This window comes from Malus domestica, chromosome 03 (assembly GCF_042453785.1).
Source record: "Malus domestica chromosome 03, GDT2T_hap1".
In the NCBI taxonomy this organism is placed as follows: Eukaryota; Viridiplantae; Streptophyta; class Magnoliopsida; order Rosales; family Rosaceae; genus Malus; species Malus domestica.
The window spans coordinates 6,120,729-6,137,706 of NC_091663.1; the positions used below are offsets into that span (position 1 = coordinate 6,120,729).

The window sequence follows — 16,978 nt, forward strand, 5'->3', positions numbered from 1 at the left end:
AAAAAATTTAAGAAGAAAATTAATAAAAAATTTTTTTGTGCATAATCATTTTTACTTTAGGTACATATTCTTATTTTTGTGTTGTGAATAAATGACATGGAGTATTTGGAGCTAACAGAAAATTAACGCAAAATCGAGATTAATGAAGTTTTAAAATTCATATAACCAACCTCATTTAATGGGGGTAAAGCTTTGTTGTTATTGTTTTGGTTCTTAAAAGAGAAAAGAAATTTGCAAATATCACTTCCAAGGAGTACTACACTTTATGTTTTTTTATCACAGAGAAAGAAATCGAGTGATTCTTTAATAGCATGATAGAAATGGACTTTGTACATTTTTGGCAATAATTGATATTTATTTTTGTAGAATACTTCGTCAGTACGAAAAAAATTAGTACGTATTTGTCAATGTATTTTCAAATTTACAAATTTTCTTACAAATAAAATCACATAATTCTAATTGGGTGATCAACGTTATTTATGATTTGGCAGTGTTTTTTATTTTTATTTTTATTTTTTTTATACATCGATATTTTTACACTAAAGGAAGGGGGAGTTCGGCTAAACCACATAATGAGCAAACCTACTTTGGTATCGAATTTGCTATCCATAAGATTTGAACTTAAAACCTCTCACTTTCAAGTGAAGAGGAATACCATCAAATCGTCGTACTGAGTGACTGATTTAGGATAATGTTAAATTTAATAAATATGCATGTGTTATAACATGGCTTAATTGACAAAATCATGTGGCAGTGATACGATCTCAACAAAAAATTAGTTAATTATCACGTCATTGCATGGGCATGTGTTTTCACACATAATGCTAGCTCTATAGTATTATGATGTAATCTATACACACACGTGTGTACATATTGAATATTATTGAATATTCTTTAAACCCTAATAGCTGTAAAGCTGTGTTTAGCTAGGGTTTAGTGAGCTGTGGTATTCCCTCTTCGGTGTAAAGCTTGTTAATAGCTGTAAAGCTTGTGTTAGAGGGTGTGGAGGTCATCATACTCTCATGCTTGCTTAGCTGACTTGCTTAGCTGCCATTGTCCCCTACTCTCCTCTCTCTTTCCCGATTATTCTTCTATTTATGCTTAATCTTGTAACTGTTTTCATACAATGAAATATACATTAAGGTTTTCTATATGGTATCAGAGCAGTGATCCCTCATGGACCTGCATCTGTGTTCTTCCGAAATCCTACCAAATTCAAACCAGTTAAAGCCATTATGGCAACATCATCAGAGAAAGTTTCAAAAAACGAAACTATGGATACCAACCCAATTCAACGTTTGAGCTCAGTGCTCCTAAACGAATTCAACTATCTGCCTTGGTCACGAGCTATTTCTCTCGCTCTTGGAGGACGTGGAAAGCTCCAGTTCATTCAAAAGGATGATATCATGCCCGAAACAACTTCACAAGATTATGCAGCATGGGTGTCCCAAGATCAACTTATCATGTCTTGGCTGTTGAATTCTATGGAACCAAAGATGGCTGAGATTTTCAGTTATTCAATATCATCTCACCACCTTTGGATTTCTGTACAAGACATGTATGGAGATCTAAACAATGCTGCGCGAGTCTTCCAGCTGAAGAAAGATCTTACAGAATTACAACAGGGAAATCTCTCTTTTGTTCAACATCTTGGCAACTTGAAGGCCAAATGGAATGAATTGGATCTCTACAGACCTCATACCACGGACACAACCATTCTTTTAAAGCGTGCTGAAGAAGACAAAGTGTTCCAGTTGCTTGCCAGCATCGAACCAGAATATGAGGACCTTAAAAGTCATCTCTTGATGACACCTGAACTTCCCACCTTCCAGATGGTCTGCAACGTTATTCAACGCGAAGAAATAAGGAAGAAGGTCATGAATGCAGTCGTTGTCGTTGGAGAATCAGATCTTAGGCCATCAGAAGCAAGAGCCTTCACCTCTTCCAGACCATACAAGGGAAAACGACCAGACTTAAAGTGTACTCACTGTGTGAAAATAGGTCGTCCAGGCATTGGACACATAAAAGAAAAGTACTGGATTCTTCATCCAGAACTTAAACCCAAGTTCAATGATGATGGAAGAGCACCAAGAAACCAAATGAAGCCTGCCTACACTTCTCAAGGAAACCTTGTTTGCGACAATGTCTCCAAAAATGTGATGAACTCTTCTTCTAGTCCCATTACTCTCATAAATGAATTTGCTAACTTCTTGCAACAGAAACAAGGAACAACAAATGAAAATCCTGCAGCCATGCTCGGCAAGTTTGCTGGTTTCCTCGAACAATCAAGCTCAGTGTCACAAAATGATGTGCCAGGTATTGTTGCAACTATTTCCACTGCATTGGATCTTAGTAGTAGCCGTGGTTTTTGGATAGTCGACTCAGGAGCTTCTGATCACATGACTAACGATGCATCTTTACTAAATGATTTTCAAAACTTCTCCACTCCTTCTTTTGTCTCCGTAGCTAATGGCACCAAAGTTCGTATAGTAGGCATAGGAAAACTCAAAATCTTCTCAAGTAAAAAGGAATCCCTCGTCATGCATGTCCCTTCCTTTCCTTTCAAGTTGCTGTCAGTAGGAAGAATAACACAATTGCTAAATTGTCTTGCAATTTTTTCCGCTCACTGTGTGATTTTCCAGGACCGAGTTTCGAAGGAAACGATTGGTAAAGGTTTCTTCCTCAATGGACTGTACTATGTCAACTTCTCTTCAAGTTTTCCAAAAGGTTTCTACGTAAACTCAAACACAGTAAACAAGGAGCAGCTGTGGCACATGAGATTAGCTCATCCTTCTTCCCATGTTATGTCTTTTATTTTTCCTAGTTTCTGTAAAGAGATTTCAGATTGTGAAGTTTGTCAAAAATCTAAGTCCACCAGGTTACCCTTTCCCCATTCTCTCTCTAGAGCTACCAAAGTTTTTGAAATTGTCCATTCCGACATTTGGGGACCTGCAACCTTAGAGTCTTTTGATGGCTACAGATTCTTTATATCTTTCATTGATGATTTCTCTAGAACTACCTTTGTGTATTTACTTAAATTCAAGCACGAAGCTTTCCAGTGTTTCAAAAATGTTCATAACTTAGTTCAAAATCATTTTAACTCTAATATTGGCATCTTAAGGTCTGATAATGGCTCTGAGTATACTTCCAAAATCATGACAACTTACTTAAGTGAGCATGGAATCTTGCAACAAACTAGTTGTGTAGGAACACCACAACAAAATGGCATTTCAGAAAGGAAGAACCGTGATTTGCTTGAGAAAACACGATCACTAATGTTACAAGCAAATCTTCCAAAGAAGTTCTGGTCTCAAGCTATACAAACCGCTGCATACATCATAAATCGACTTCCTAGCAGAATCTTGAAGTTTAAATCTCCTTGTCAAATTCTCAAGGGGAGAGATATTGACATAAGTCATCTCCGTGTGTTTGGATGTGTGTGCTATGTGCATATTCAAACTATTCACCGAGATAAACTTGATCCAAGGGCTATCAAGTGTGCATTCGTAGGCTACTCAACTTCCCAAAAGGGATACAAATGCTATGATTCTAAGACCAGAAAGGTGTTTGTATCCAGGGATGTACGGTTTGATGAGACACACTTCTTCTTTCAGAAGCATGATGATGAACCTTAGGGGGAGCTCTCATATGAAGTGTTTCCCACTCCTCTCGTCCTTGATGATCCAAGGCTGTCACACCGCACAATGAAGCAATTGAGATAGAGCCAGCCCATGAAAATATGGAAGCAAATAATGAAGAAGTCCTCCACGAAAGGAGAGACCCCCTTGAACAACCTACTCAACCTACTCCTCCACGAAGGAATCCTTCTCGAAACAGAACCTCCAGCCAGGCTTGATGATTTTGAAATCTACATGCCTAGATATCCTATTGGACAAATGGTTTACCATAGCAAGACCTCCCCATCTCATGCAGCATTTGTCACTAAGTTATCTCAACACTCGGAGCCTCGATCCTTCGAAGAGGCAAACCAATCTCCTGTATGGAGATGTGCTATGCTTGAGGAACTGAAGGCACTCGAAGAAACTAAAACTTGGAGCATTGTTTCTCTGCCAAAAGATCAACGTGTGGTTGGGGCAAGATGGATTTACAAGACAAAATTTAACTCAGATGGAACCATCCAGCGGCACAAGGCAAGGTTAGTTGCAAGGGGCTTCACGCAAACCTACGGGGTAGATTACAAAGAAACCTTTGCCCCGATGGCAAAGATGAACACAGTTAGAGTTTTTCTTTCGGTGGCTATCAATTCACAATGGTCTCTACATCAAATGGATGTAAAAAACGCTTTTCTTCATGGAGAGTTGGAAGAAGAAGTGTATATGCGCCTACCACCTGGTCATGAACGAGAGAAGGAACAAGGAGTAGTATGCAAGCTTCACAAGGCCATCTACGGTCTCAAGCAATCTCCAAGGGCTTGGTACTCAAAACTAAGCTATGTCCTTAGGTCATCCGGTTTTAAACGAAGCAATGCAGATTCTTCAATGTTCACTAGGCTTGGCACACATGGAAGATTGGTGGTACTTGTTTATGTTGATGATCTCATTGTCACCGGAGATAATCCAAAAGAAATCAATGCTCTCAAAGCCACCTTACATTCAACATTCTCAATCAAAGATCTCGGCAGACTTAGATACTTTCTCGGAATCGAAATGGATCAATCTCCAACGGGGTTGTTTCTAAATCAACAAAAGTACGTTCTCGATCTTTTAGAAGAAGCCAATATGATGCATTGCAAACCTGCTAAAACACCTCTACCAACAAATTTCAAGCATGAAACCTCATGCATCCAACTTGAAAATGCATCGGAGTATCAAAGGTTGGTAGGAAAACTTATCTATTTGACTATAACTCGACCTGACATTGCTTATGCTGTTAGCTTTGTCAGCCAGTTCATGCATTCTCCCACATCTCATCATCTGCAACTAGTTAAAAGGATCCTTCGATACTTAAAAAGCTCAATATCTACCGGGATTTTCATGCAAAACAATGGACACTTCACCATTGAAGGATACACAGACTCTGATTGGGCATGCAACGTCCTCGATCGCAAGTCCACAACTGGTTACTGCACTCTTGTAGGTGGTAACCTCGTCACGTGGAAGAGCAAAAAGCAATCCGTTGTAGCTCGGTCCAGCGCAGAAGCTGAGTACCGTGCAATGGCATCTACTGCATGCGAACTAATTTGGCTAAAGAGTTTGCTACATGATCTTGACATCATTTCTTCCAAGCCAATTCTCCTCCACTGTGACAATCAAGCAGCGATGCATATTGCTGCCAACCCCGTCTTTCATGAACGAACAAAGCATATCGAGGTTGACTGTCATTTCGTCCGCAACCAAGTCCAGTCCAAGCTGTTACAAACTGTATTTGTTCGCTCCAGTGATCAACTAGCCGATGTGTTCACCAAGCCCCTTCCTTCTTCTCAACTTGATCGTATTCTCTTCAAGCTTGGATCCAGAAAATCTCTCGATCCAGCTTGAGGGGGAGTATTGAATATTATTGAATATTCTTTAAACCCTAATAGCTGTAAAGCTGTGTTTAGCTAGGGTTTAGTGAGCTGTGTTATTCCCTCTTCGGTGTAAAGCTTGTTAATAGCTGTAAAGCTTGTGTTAGAAGGTGTGGAGGTCATCATACTCTCATGCTTGCTTAGCTGACTTGCTTAGCTGCCATTGTCCCCTACTCTCCTCTCTCTTTCCCGATTATTCTTCTATTTATGCTTAATCTTGTAACTGTTTTCATACAATGAAATATACATTAAGGTTTTCTATAGTACATATGGTTATAAACCCACAATTTATCTAACAAATTAAACAATAACATGTGTACAAAATAAATTTTATATTAATGTAAATGCAGGGTTTACAAACTATGATTACAAAGTGGAATTCTCTGGTTTGATCTCCAGGGTGAAAAGTATGTGTGTTGTTTATCCAAGGGTCACAGTGACTTGATCTCAAATGAACGGATGGCTCAGGGTTTTGGTTTGTGGCGATAGAGGAATTGGCACGTGTAGAAATGCTTGGTGGTTCTTCACAGGTGTGATGAAAAATGCAAAGAACTTTCTGAATCTTCTAAGTTTTGGGAAAGCCTATAAAATGGTCTCTCACATGACGCTTACAACACAACCATACATGTCCTCGAGAAACACCATATAGCACACACCTTCAAATTTCTATGGCTGCAGCAATGGCTACGTCGAATGAGTAGGTTTTGTAATTTGCATATTTATAACATGCAATCACTACCCACCCATAAGGGCCATACTAACTATTGTGCTTTGGTCGGTCAATGCACAATTGAGATTCAGATTGCATTCTCAAAACAAATTACACACAGTAGAATAGAATAAAATACAAGAAATAAAGATAATGAAAAATCTACGAGGTTCGGCAAAAAACTACCAACATCCTTGGAAAAATATTGCTATTCATTATAAAAATAACAGTACAAGTTACAAATGAGTTAAATCATCATAATCCAATCACAAATCCCTTGTATACCCATTCACAGCATTTTCCCAAGAGTCTCACTCTACCCCAAGAGTTCTTTCACCAGAGACCTTTCAATACTCTAGCTATCTTGATTTCTCTCAACTGGATGCTTATCTGATGCATGCCTTCTAACTCGGCAACATACCCAAATGCAAGCATTTCGTTGCATTAAATAAAGGGAAATAGACAAAAATGACCCATTTTCTTAATCTTGTGACCAAAATAGGATTTTCGAATATGCACAAAGCATGCACACGCCATGGACAACAATTGAATAGAAATAATAAGATTTTTCCTATCCACAACAATAGGAAAGAAATAGGATTTTTCCTACACTTTGAATTAACCAGATCGCCCTCGTATATAAATGGGTTATTTCCTCCCACCTAGAGGTCATTTGCACATTTCTCCGAAAATCTGTCTCGCCCAATTTGTAGCTCGAAGAACTCTAACCCACCCATCTTTTTCATCCAAGAGCTCTCTCTCTACCCCCCCCCAGCTTTTTCATCCAAGCTCTCTCTCTCCACCCAAATAATCGACCTCACAACTGCCAAATCCACAAATTTGAGCTCGCAAAATTCGTCCGAGTTTGATTTGAAGCCTCCAGTTAGCGGTAAGTACTTTGAATTGAGCAAAAGCCTCAAATTCTAAAGCAAAAGGATTTGAAACCCACTACCCTGACCCTGGATTTAGTTCGCGCGTTCGGACTAGGCCGTCGCGAAGTCGGCTGCGGTTCAGAAAGTGATTTCGAACGAACAGAAGAAGAAGCACTACCGGAGAGTTTGACAAAGAACGTGGGGCAAATATGCGGCGAAAATCCAGGACCCGAACCGCAGAGCCTCCCAGGTCTAGCTGGGGACCTTCAACATGGTGATAGAGGCAACAAGGACTTACAATCAAGCGGCGTTCAAGCTCTGCGGTGCCAATGCGATTCTCAACTTGATTTAATTTATTGGATTCAACTTTATATGAAGAACCGAAGATTCATTACTTTGGTATCAAATTTGATTAGGTTCAAATATTTCAAAAATTTGATAATTGCAGTATGAATGGGCATGAAAGAACCCAACGAATCAAAGGAAATTGTTTTGCGAACTCGTTCGCTTTTTTCGTATTTGTAGGGTCTGCCTCTGAATCAAAGGAAAAAGTAATAAAAATACGCATTTATGCACTATATACACAACATGCACATGAGATACTCACAAATCTGAGCTCACAGCTCTCTTTTCGAATATTGATAACTATTATATGATAATAAATCACATAAGGATTATGTATGCTTGTTATCTTTAGCGTCTACCATGTCCTAAACTACGTTAATGCGAAGAGTATTAAATATGTAAATACACACCATATACTCTATATGCACACCACATGCACATCATATGTACAGTACATGCACATAATATGCACAGAACGGCATATTGAGCAACGTGTTACTTTTCGCATTAATAAGAAACTTTAACAGCAACATATTGGTATAGTGGAAACAATTAAAACAAAAATAGTTGTGTATATAAGGTTACAGTGACAGTTTGAAAGTCGTGTTATGTATATCAACCATTGCTTAACCATGCACGTGGAAAACATGATACTCGTTGTCGTTGTTTCATGGACACGCATGATCTTTAATGTCCTCTAAGCTTTTGCCGAGACGAACTAGGTTGTAATCATATTCGCTAAATTTCGGGCACAATGTACATGCATCATAACTAGTGAACATTCCCGCTTCTCATATGAAGATGTAGTCATGCACACCATATGCACATTACGAATTTTTTTTACAAATTTCTGCAATTGGACACTTGAACCAGAAATTGTTCCACCCAGTTTTGTAGCACGTCAGAACTTTAAAATTTATTTCACAATCCATAGGCCCCAACATGAAACACAAACCCTAATTTAACTTATAAGCATTAATTCATCTTACAAACAATCCATTTATTCCATAAATTATTGATGAAGGAACTTGGAACTAAACACTCTACCTTACTATGCCTGCCAAAGCTTCAGTCACCAGAAAAAATGAAACTTTTCGGCCAAAACATAAAATATAGTACGAACATCCAATCTTTAAAGATAGAACAATATGTTGTGTTTGGTTATGGAAGAATAACACACATAGCTCACATATATGAACTACAACACGAAAACCCCAGCCTCACTCTTCTCACCTCTCTCTCGACATCCCTGTGTTCAAAATCAAATGTATGAGGTCAATCCAAAACCCAACTCACTCTTCTCACCTCTCTTTGGACTTCTCTCTCTTCGAAATCCGAGCTTAGAGATATGAACTTAACCCAGAAACCCATAGCTCACAAAGCTCTCTCGACATCCTTCTCTTCCAAATGAGAAAATTGATGCATTAAGCTAAGGGTTTTTAGTAAGGCCGGCCCTATCCAATGCAAATAAGGTGCAGGTGTGGGGCCCAAAATTCGAAGGGGCACTAAATTTTTTTTCTTTTTCTTTTTACATATGTATAGGTATTTAAAAAAAAAATTCTTGTACAGTGACCTGCAAATTCGACTCTCCGAAAACTCTACTGTTTTTAATATGCATTCCAAGGACCAAATTCCAAGCCTTCTATTAATGCAAGGACCATAAGTTCATAATCATAACTCAATTCTTTAAGAACCCAATACCCAGAATTTCAATTGAAGCAATTTTTCAATTCTCAACCGAACTGGCTTCGAATTCCATAATTTTGAATCAATTTCCTTATTTCCGCTTGAGTTGTGCCTCCAAGACTCCGTTGTCCCGTGACCCCATCCTCTGTCCGCTCCACATCCTGAGGTTTTCCAGTTCCCGTCCCACCAAACTAGTTGTAGTGACAGACAGCCTAGAAGCAAATTTGAGGGTTGAGGCGCTTAGAAGAGTCCTGGTCCCACTTTGACTCCCATTTGGGCGGTTGGGCCAGAGTGACAGAGCCCACTTTTCATTAGTTTTTCAATAAATTGATTTTCGTTTAGTTTTTCTTAAAAAACAATTTCAACTTAGTTTTTTTTTAAATTTTACTAATCAGTTTGCTTTTTTCAAGTTAGTTTTAATTTTGTATCAGGACTACAAAAGCCGCAAGTACAACAACCGCGTGTCTTATCAAGATTGAAAAAGTAGCAAAGTTCAAGTGCCGATTGACGAGTAAGTAATTTTTGTAATATACTAGATAGTAATGCCCGCGCGTTGCTGCGGGATTAGAAATCGGCTGCAGTATATGAATTTGAGCTAATAATATATGTTGGGATAACATTGATTAACCTAAATAAAAATATCTCAGGATAGGAAAGAATTTTATTTGCTGCAAAAAAATTCTTATTTTGTTATTTTACAAAGGTAATTCTCTCCAACTTCCTTGGTATCATTGCTCATCTCTGTGACAACTCTTTTGACATTCCAAAGAACTAAAAATGAATGCAAAATTACCTAATCAAAATTAGAAGCAAACCGACTGAACAATGAAAACATTAGCAGACATGCCGTATAAGTATTAAATGCGAAAGGGGAACAAACCTTTTTTGCAAGGTGGCCTTGAAGCAAGTATGCATTGACAAAATCATCAATGTGATCCTTCAAATCCTCCAAGAAAGTGGCTTGCTCGTTCTTCTTTCGGCATGAAGCATGCACAAAAAAATGCATACAGAAAAGAGGCAACAACATAGTGCAGGTTAATTATTTGGGTTGAAAATAAAAAACAAAGTGGTTGAAAAACTCAAAAACATCATAAACTGGACATCAACTACTTAGAATTTTAAACGCAAAATTGTAATATGTTGTTCATGCATTTGTATACCTCTGATATATCCAATAAAACACACCAAAACAAAGAATGCAATTTCACACAACACAACAGAACACATTAATTAAACAAACCTCAATACATAATGAAACAAAAATCAAATATCCAAAATTCAAATATTTTGTAAAATATGAAAAAATTGCAGGAATGAATGAATGAATGAGGAGAAGCAACAAAACTTAACAGTCTGGGGGAAGCTGAGACAAAGGCAGGGCAATGGAAGTGTCTTTGAAAGTCTATGAATAAAATTTACCTTCTGGGTGGGGATTCAGTTTCAGTTTAGCTACAGTCTCTGATGCAGTTTCCATGTTCCGTCCTAGGATTTCTAAACTCTTCCTCTTTCTCCAATGACCCAAAATTCCAAAATTTCCAACAGAAAAAAAGGGTAAATTTATTAGGAATTTTGAGGTAATTGCTAAGATATTTAAAATCCAAACATGAAAACTTTACAGAGATAAATTTATAAATTAACTAATTAGGCTTTGAATAAATGACGCTAATTCCTTTATAGTAACAAATTGTTGGTTAGAAATTAGAATACTACAATTTGATTAAATATATAATAAAAGAAAAATAGGAAAATGATGCTTACCAATATGGACATATGGATTGCTTTGAAAAGATGTAAATGCAAGGTTATTATCCCAATGGTTTTGCCTGCAATAAGAAGAGTAACCAACTTAAAAAGAAGCATCATTGCTACTTGCTAGTCTTCCTACATGATCTAAGAATATAATTAAATAGATATGGGATTACATTGACCATAAACTATTACATGCAACTCAAAAAATAAAATGAAGATAGAGAAATTCACCAAAAAACTCACTGATAAGCATTTAGATATCTTTTAATAATTGCACAATTAAAGCGTCATAGATACGATATTCCTTTAGCCATCAGAACCTGGAACACATAACTAATGAGCGTTATAGAAACTTCCCATGAAATTGTCAAAAGCCATAAGCTTCATCCAGTTTCATGGCATATCGTATCAGTTTATGAAAATCTCCTTGCAGTATGTCGTTCAAAAAATCCAACTCATAGTAAAAATCAACAACAGTAACTTATAACAGCATAAAGTATAACCATTAAATTAAATTCAACATAACACAAACAATTTCACTACCATACATAAAACTCCATAAATTCCTTACCACATAAACCTTGAGAGGTCCAATAGGTCTAGAAGTCTCAAAACCTTCTCCATATTCAGCCCCAGCCGCCTGAAAACACCGAAAAATAGAGGAAAAAAAAAACATAAATTCATCAAAATTCCATACCCAAAACTAAGCTAAAAATGGAAAATATTCAAACCTCATAAGCTCTGGTTTCCTAAACACCATATGGATGTACATTAGAAAACATTGGAGTAGCGGTATAAAAGTGAAAGATTTAAGACATTTCAGTACAATGCAAGTGGTAGACATGTCAAAATTAAGTTTTATTTGATAATTATCAAGGAATATCATCTATAAATGACAAAACCAAATTATAGTTGTAGCAATGATTTCACCTTTGTTTATTTTTCATTTACGATAGGTCCTACATGTGTCTTAATCTTATAAATGGTTATTTGATTGAGTCTAAAAGCTTCAATCAAACATTTCAACAATAAAAAATCTTCGATCCATTCAAATTATGTACTAAATTTTATTATCAAATATAGTAAACAATGAATAAAAGAAATCATATTCATACATGGCTACACCAATACACAGAGACATTACATAGACCATTTGATACAAAAAATGGAGATGCTCAGAGACTCAACAGACACCATTCATAGATCCATGACTAAGAATTTCTCAGATCCCGGTTGAAATTAATTAAATAAAAAAAATTCATGGAAGCGATTTATACCTCTTATATTCTGAGCTCCATGTCCCTTGATTCCTTCGCTTGGTTCATCTTCTAATCCATTAATTGGGCCTTCACATACTTCTCCAAGTATAACATGCAGACAGAAACACTACCCATTATACCTTGATCAGATGAATTTTAAAGAGAGGAGAGAGAGATTAGGGTTTAAGGGAAAAATGAAAACTAATTTTTTTTATGCAAGTGTAGCATGCCAATTTGTAAATATAACCAGTATTTTCCAGTATTCAAAATCAAAAGTAGTTCATTGGTCCACATTATGCAAGATTTGCGCCGAAAACGATTTAGTGTAGCATGAAAACTCAAATCATAGACTGAACCTAAACTCAAGAATCCACATTCATGCCTAAAACGATAAATGAAAGACGTACAAAATATCAAACCATGACAAAGATTTAAAATTTATTCCTAATCCATCAAATTTTTGAAATTTTTACAAACTGGGTTCAATTTACTGCACAAAAAATCCAACAATACAGAAAAATCCATACCTTTAATGCCAAGAAAACCTTCACAATATGGAGGTTAAGTCAACCCAATAAAATGATCGCATCAAACGTAAGTAGATATAATCAAATCGAATTAGAGTATTGACGAAGAAGAAATGAAAAGAAGAGGGTTACTCTGCGTTCAGTATCTTCCTGGAATCAAAACCCCCAAAGACTAAAACGAAATTTGTGTGGAAAACCCATTTGGAATCCAAATTTACATCCCTGAATTAGTTGGAGCAATTCAATTGATAAACACCCAAAACACAGTAAACCAAAAATGAATATACAAACACAGAAAAGAAAAAAAATGATAAAAAAATTTCAATTAAAAAAAAGGATTTGAGATATACATACCTTGAGTGTAGGCAGCGGTGGCTGGTGGGTAGAGGCTGGTGGCGTTGATTCTTTCTGGGAGAAAATGGGAAGAAGGATCTGCGAGAGAGTGAGAGAGTGGAGATTATGTTGTATTTATGGTAATTAGTAAAGGCAAGAGGGATCTGAGGAAAAATAGAGATGAAAAAAATACCATGAGATTGAGCGGAGGAGAAGCTGCCCAACGGAGGAAGAGGACGGAGGGAGGAGCCCAAATGGGAGATGGAGGAGGACGGAGGAGATGCTGTGGTTCGCGGTTCTGAGAGAGAGAACTGAGAGATTCTTCTGGAAACCAATGGAAAAGCCGAGCGTTTCCCTTCCCACGATGACGAACACGTGTACATCAGGGCTGTAGAACGCAGGGAAAAAGACTGAAGGTGGGTAGAATGGGCAAAACCGAGAATTTACTGCACACATTAGGAAACAGCACGGTAAAGCCATGTGAAACTGAGGGCATTTCCGACCTTTCACTGTTCACAAACAGTGAAAAACAGTGCCGGCCGAACCCAGTTTTAGTACGTAGATAATGTTGAAACTGTTGTAAATATTATGTGGATGGTCCACATGAATAGTTTGTTACTATTTATGTATAGTATTTTCACTATTCATTTGTGGAAAATTTGTAAAGTGAATAGTGCTTTCTTTTGTTCAGGGAGCTTAAGGGGAAGGATCCCCATTTTTTTTGAAAAAATGGGGACACGCTCCCCACCGTTAGATTGACTTTAATGAAATTGTGTGGTTGAGATTAAAACACAGGCCATAGAATCTCAACCACAGGATTTCATTTAATTCAAATCCAACGATGGGGAGCGTGTCCCCATTTTTTTGAAAAAATGGGGATCCCTCCCCTTAAGCAATTCATTCTTTTGTTTATATAAAGGAAGAATAGATAGATGAATGTGATGAGTTCACGGGAAGGAAAGAGAGGAAGGAAGGAAGAGGAAGAGAGAGAAGGAAGAGGAAGAGAGAAAATAGAGGAAGATGAGAGGAGATAATAGAGAGAGTTATCTTTGTACTCCTATTATTTCAAATTATAATGAAAGCACCACTGCTGCCCCGAGGACGTACTCCAGTCACACTGACTGTAGAGGAACCTCGTAAATTTTGTGTCTTGTTTCATTTATTCCACTGCACCCATAGTCGATTTTACAACACGTTATCAGCACAAGAAGCTCTCATGTCAGTGGAAAGCACAACGCCACAAATCCTGTTCACCTCCTTCAGCTGGAATCTCACAGATAAGAAACAATTTTCATTTCATCTTCAAATCTCAATACAATTGATTTTCTTGAAGCAACTATATATATTGTTGTATGACTGTATATCATCCTTTGCAGAAGCAAAAGAGTACATACTCAAAATTCGTAAAGAATTTGACAGCCATATAAACAGCCTCTGAACTCCAACTTGCAGACCTCGGATTAAAATACTTTCTTCTTGAAAGTTGTTCGTCCACTCAGTATCTACAACATATCAAAATTTCAGAAAACTTTAACGGTGCGATCATTGCGGATGTCTGAAATACTAAACCAGTTTCCAATTTCCGCAGAAAACTGGACAGCCACCTTATGAGTACCATAACTCTATTTCTGTAGCTCAAATCGAAATTGTTTCTTCACGAAAGTTGTTTGGTATCCTCTTATCCATATCATACTAAAATTTGAACTAAATCTAACGGTTTGATCTTCTCATAAGTTGCAGACACTCTTGACTTCAAAACTTATGGGAACCGTTTCGACTTTTTCGAAACTCACCGGAGGAGGAACACCAATTGGAACTTATTGTTACTTTTACTTCCTGAGTAACTAAAAGGACTTGTTGTTGTGAAATGAAAACATTAATAAAATAAGGACAATTTGGATGGGTGCCCCGACAGAAGTGAAGGGAAGAAATAATAAAAAATAATAATAAAGTTGATAGTGGGAAGTTGATGAGACCATCACCATTATGAAAAGAAATAATAAAATTATATATTTATTTATGTGCATGGTGTTGGTTTAAAGCCCATGTCACAAGTTCTATTTATTTAAAGCAATTTATTTATAGTGGGTAGAATTATTACCCTTTGCTTTAAAGCTTTGATATTTATGTGAATAGTGCTGAATCAAATCCCTTGTCACAAGTTTTATTTACTTTAAAGCAATTTATTTACCATGGACGGTTTTACCGCCTATTGCTTTAAGTTTTGATGGTGCTGAATTAAAGCCATTGTCACAAACTTTATTTACTTAAATGCAATTTATTCATTATGGCTAGAATTACCGTCTATTGCTTTAATTTATTTATTGTACTTATCTTTTGTTACAATGAGTATATATAGGATCTAAAGTTCATTGATCAGATCAGAACCTGCAGTTTCTTGATCCTCATCATATAAAAATGATTGGACCTGAAGTTCCATCACGCAAAAAGATCAGGTATGAAGTCCCTTGATCCTGAAGATCAAGACATGAAGTTCCTAGATGAGTACCGTAAGTTTGAAGTGCCGCAGTGCCTTAACTTAATTGTAATAAAAGCCATAAGAGTCTCAGTTTACAGACTATTAAATAAGGACCAGAAGTTCCTTATGTCCATACTCAAAATGGTTTAGCAGAAGCCTTTATTAAGCGAATGAAATTGATTTCCCGCGCTCTGCTCATGAAAACGAAATTGCCAATTTTCTACATGGGAACATGTAAACTTTACATGATACATTATTAATTCGGTTGAGACATGTTACCAACCATCAATACTTCTTAGTACAACTCATGTTTGGGAACCAGCCAAGCATTATACATCTACGAGTTTTTGGTTGTGTTATCTATGTGCCTATTACACTGCCACAACGTACTGAAATGAGACATCATCGCTGATTGGGTATTGATGTTGAACACTATCTATCATTCAATATTTGGAACCCTTGACTGGGGATATGTCTACCGCATGATTTACGGACTATGATTTTGATAAGACAGTTTTCCCGCCATTAGGGGGAGAAAATAACATCGTTCCAGAAGAACGATGAGAAAATATCATTCCAGAAGAATGATGAGAAACGACCGTTCCAGAAGAACGAAGAGAATTTGTCTTATTCACGAAACAAACAAGGAGAAAATGAAATTGAAATAATTGAATGATGCAACGAAAGTGATGAAATCACATATACTTACTGCAAATGTGCCTATAAGAATTGATGTCCCTGTTGGACAAAATAATGAGACAGTAAATGATTTATCTATTGCACGCCTGAAGCGTGGCAGATTTTTAGACTCAAAAGGTTCAGTTATTCGAAAGAAGAATAATATGGCACTACTGAACTATTGCATTCCCGAAGCATAACTGTTGCATGCCAGAAGCATGACAGTCGCCGCATGGATACACGTCCCAGATAGGACAATCCACAGACATAGGAATATTGATGTCTCATGCATGTAGCATGATAGACGTATAGGTTCCAAAGACTCAACTCCCGGAAGTGGAGATTAAAATCCAAGCTCTATAATGCTCAAGAGGAGGTTATGATCCACATTCTCTAAATTATGACTATCCTGGAAGAGATAGCGTCATGCCCTTGAAGAGGCAATGGATATCCAAAGAAATGAAAAGTTTTTATGCATGCGCGTGCACATGAGAATATAGGATCACGGATTGATGATAACCAATGGTAATTTTGGTTTTTACAAGTAGCTACTAAATTCATCAATGAGCTATGTTAATATTGAGTCACGTTCTTTTGTTCGTCGACAAAAGAAAAATTATTGGCCAAAATGGAGAAAGGCAATTCCATTACAATTTTGTAAGAACGTGGGCAAATGAACCTATATATATTTGAATACAATACAAATAGCCAAAAGATGTTGAACCAAGGAGGTTACATATCGGCATTTGTAATACACTCACATAATATGACACAAGGTTACTAATTGAAACCTGAAATTATACTCTTATAAACGAGT

The 16,978-nt window shown here is 37.0% G+C and overlaps 1 long non-coding RNA gene across 10 annotated transcripts; it reads right to left on the reverse strand.

The window, feature by feature from the left end:
- Nucleotides 1-9,735: 9,735 nt before the first annotated feature.
- On the reverse strand, nucleotides 9,736-13,358 carry LOC139194406 (uncharacterized). Of its 10 annotated transcripts, none has more exons than XR_011579199.1 (8): nucleotides 13,198-13,358; nucleotides 13,026-13,103; nucleotides 12,163-12,240; nucleotides 11,457-11,525; nucleotides 10,895-10,959; nucleotides 10,556-10,640; nucleotides 10,017-10,109; nucleotides 9,736-9,907 (listed from the first exon to the last, which is right to left on the reverse strand). It is a non-coding gene; the product is annotated as an uncharacterized lncRNA (long non-coding RNA). The 10 variants fall into 10 exon arrangements; XR_011579197.1 differs by adding an exon at nucleotides 11,129-11,205 and having other exon boundaries at nucleotides 10,017-10,640; XR_011579198.1 differs by adding an exon at nucleotides 11,129-11,205 and having other exon boundaries at nucleotides 10,017-10,644.
- Between the last annotated feature and the right edge of the window lie 3,620 nt (nucleotides 13,359-16,978).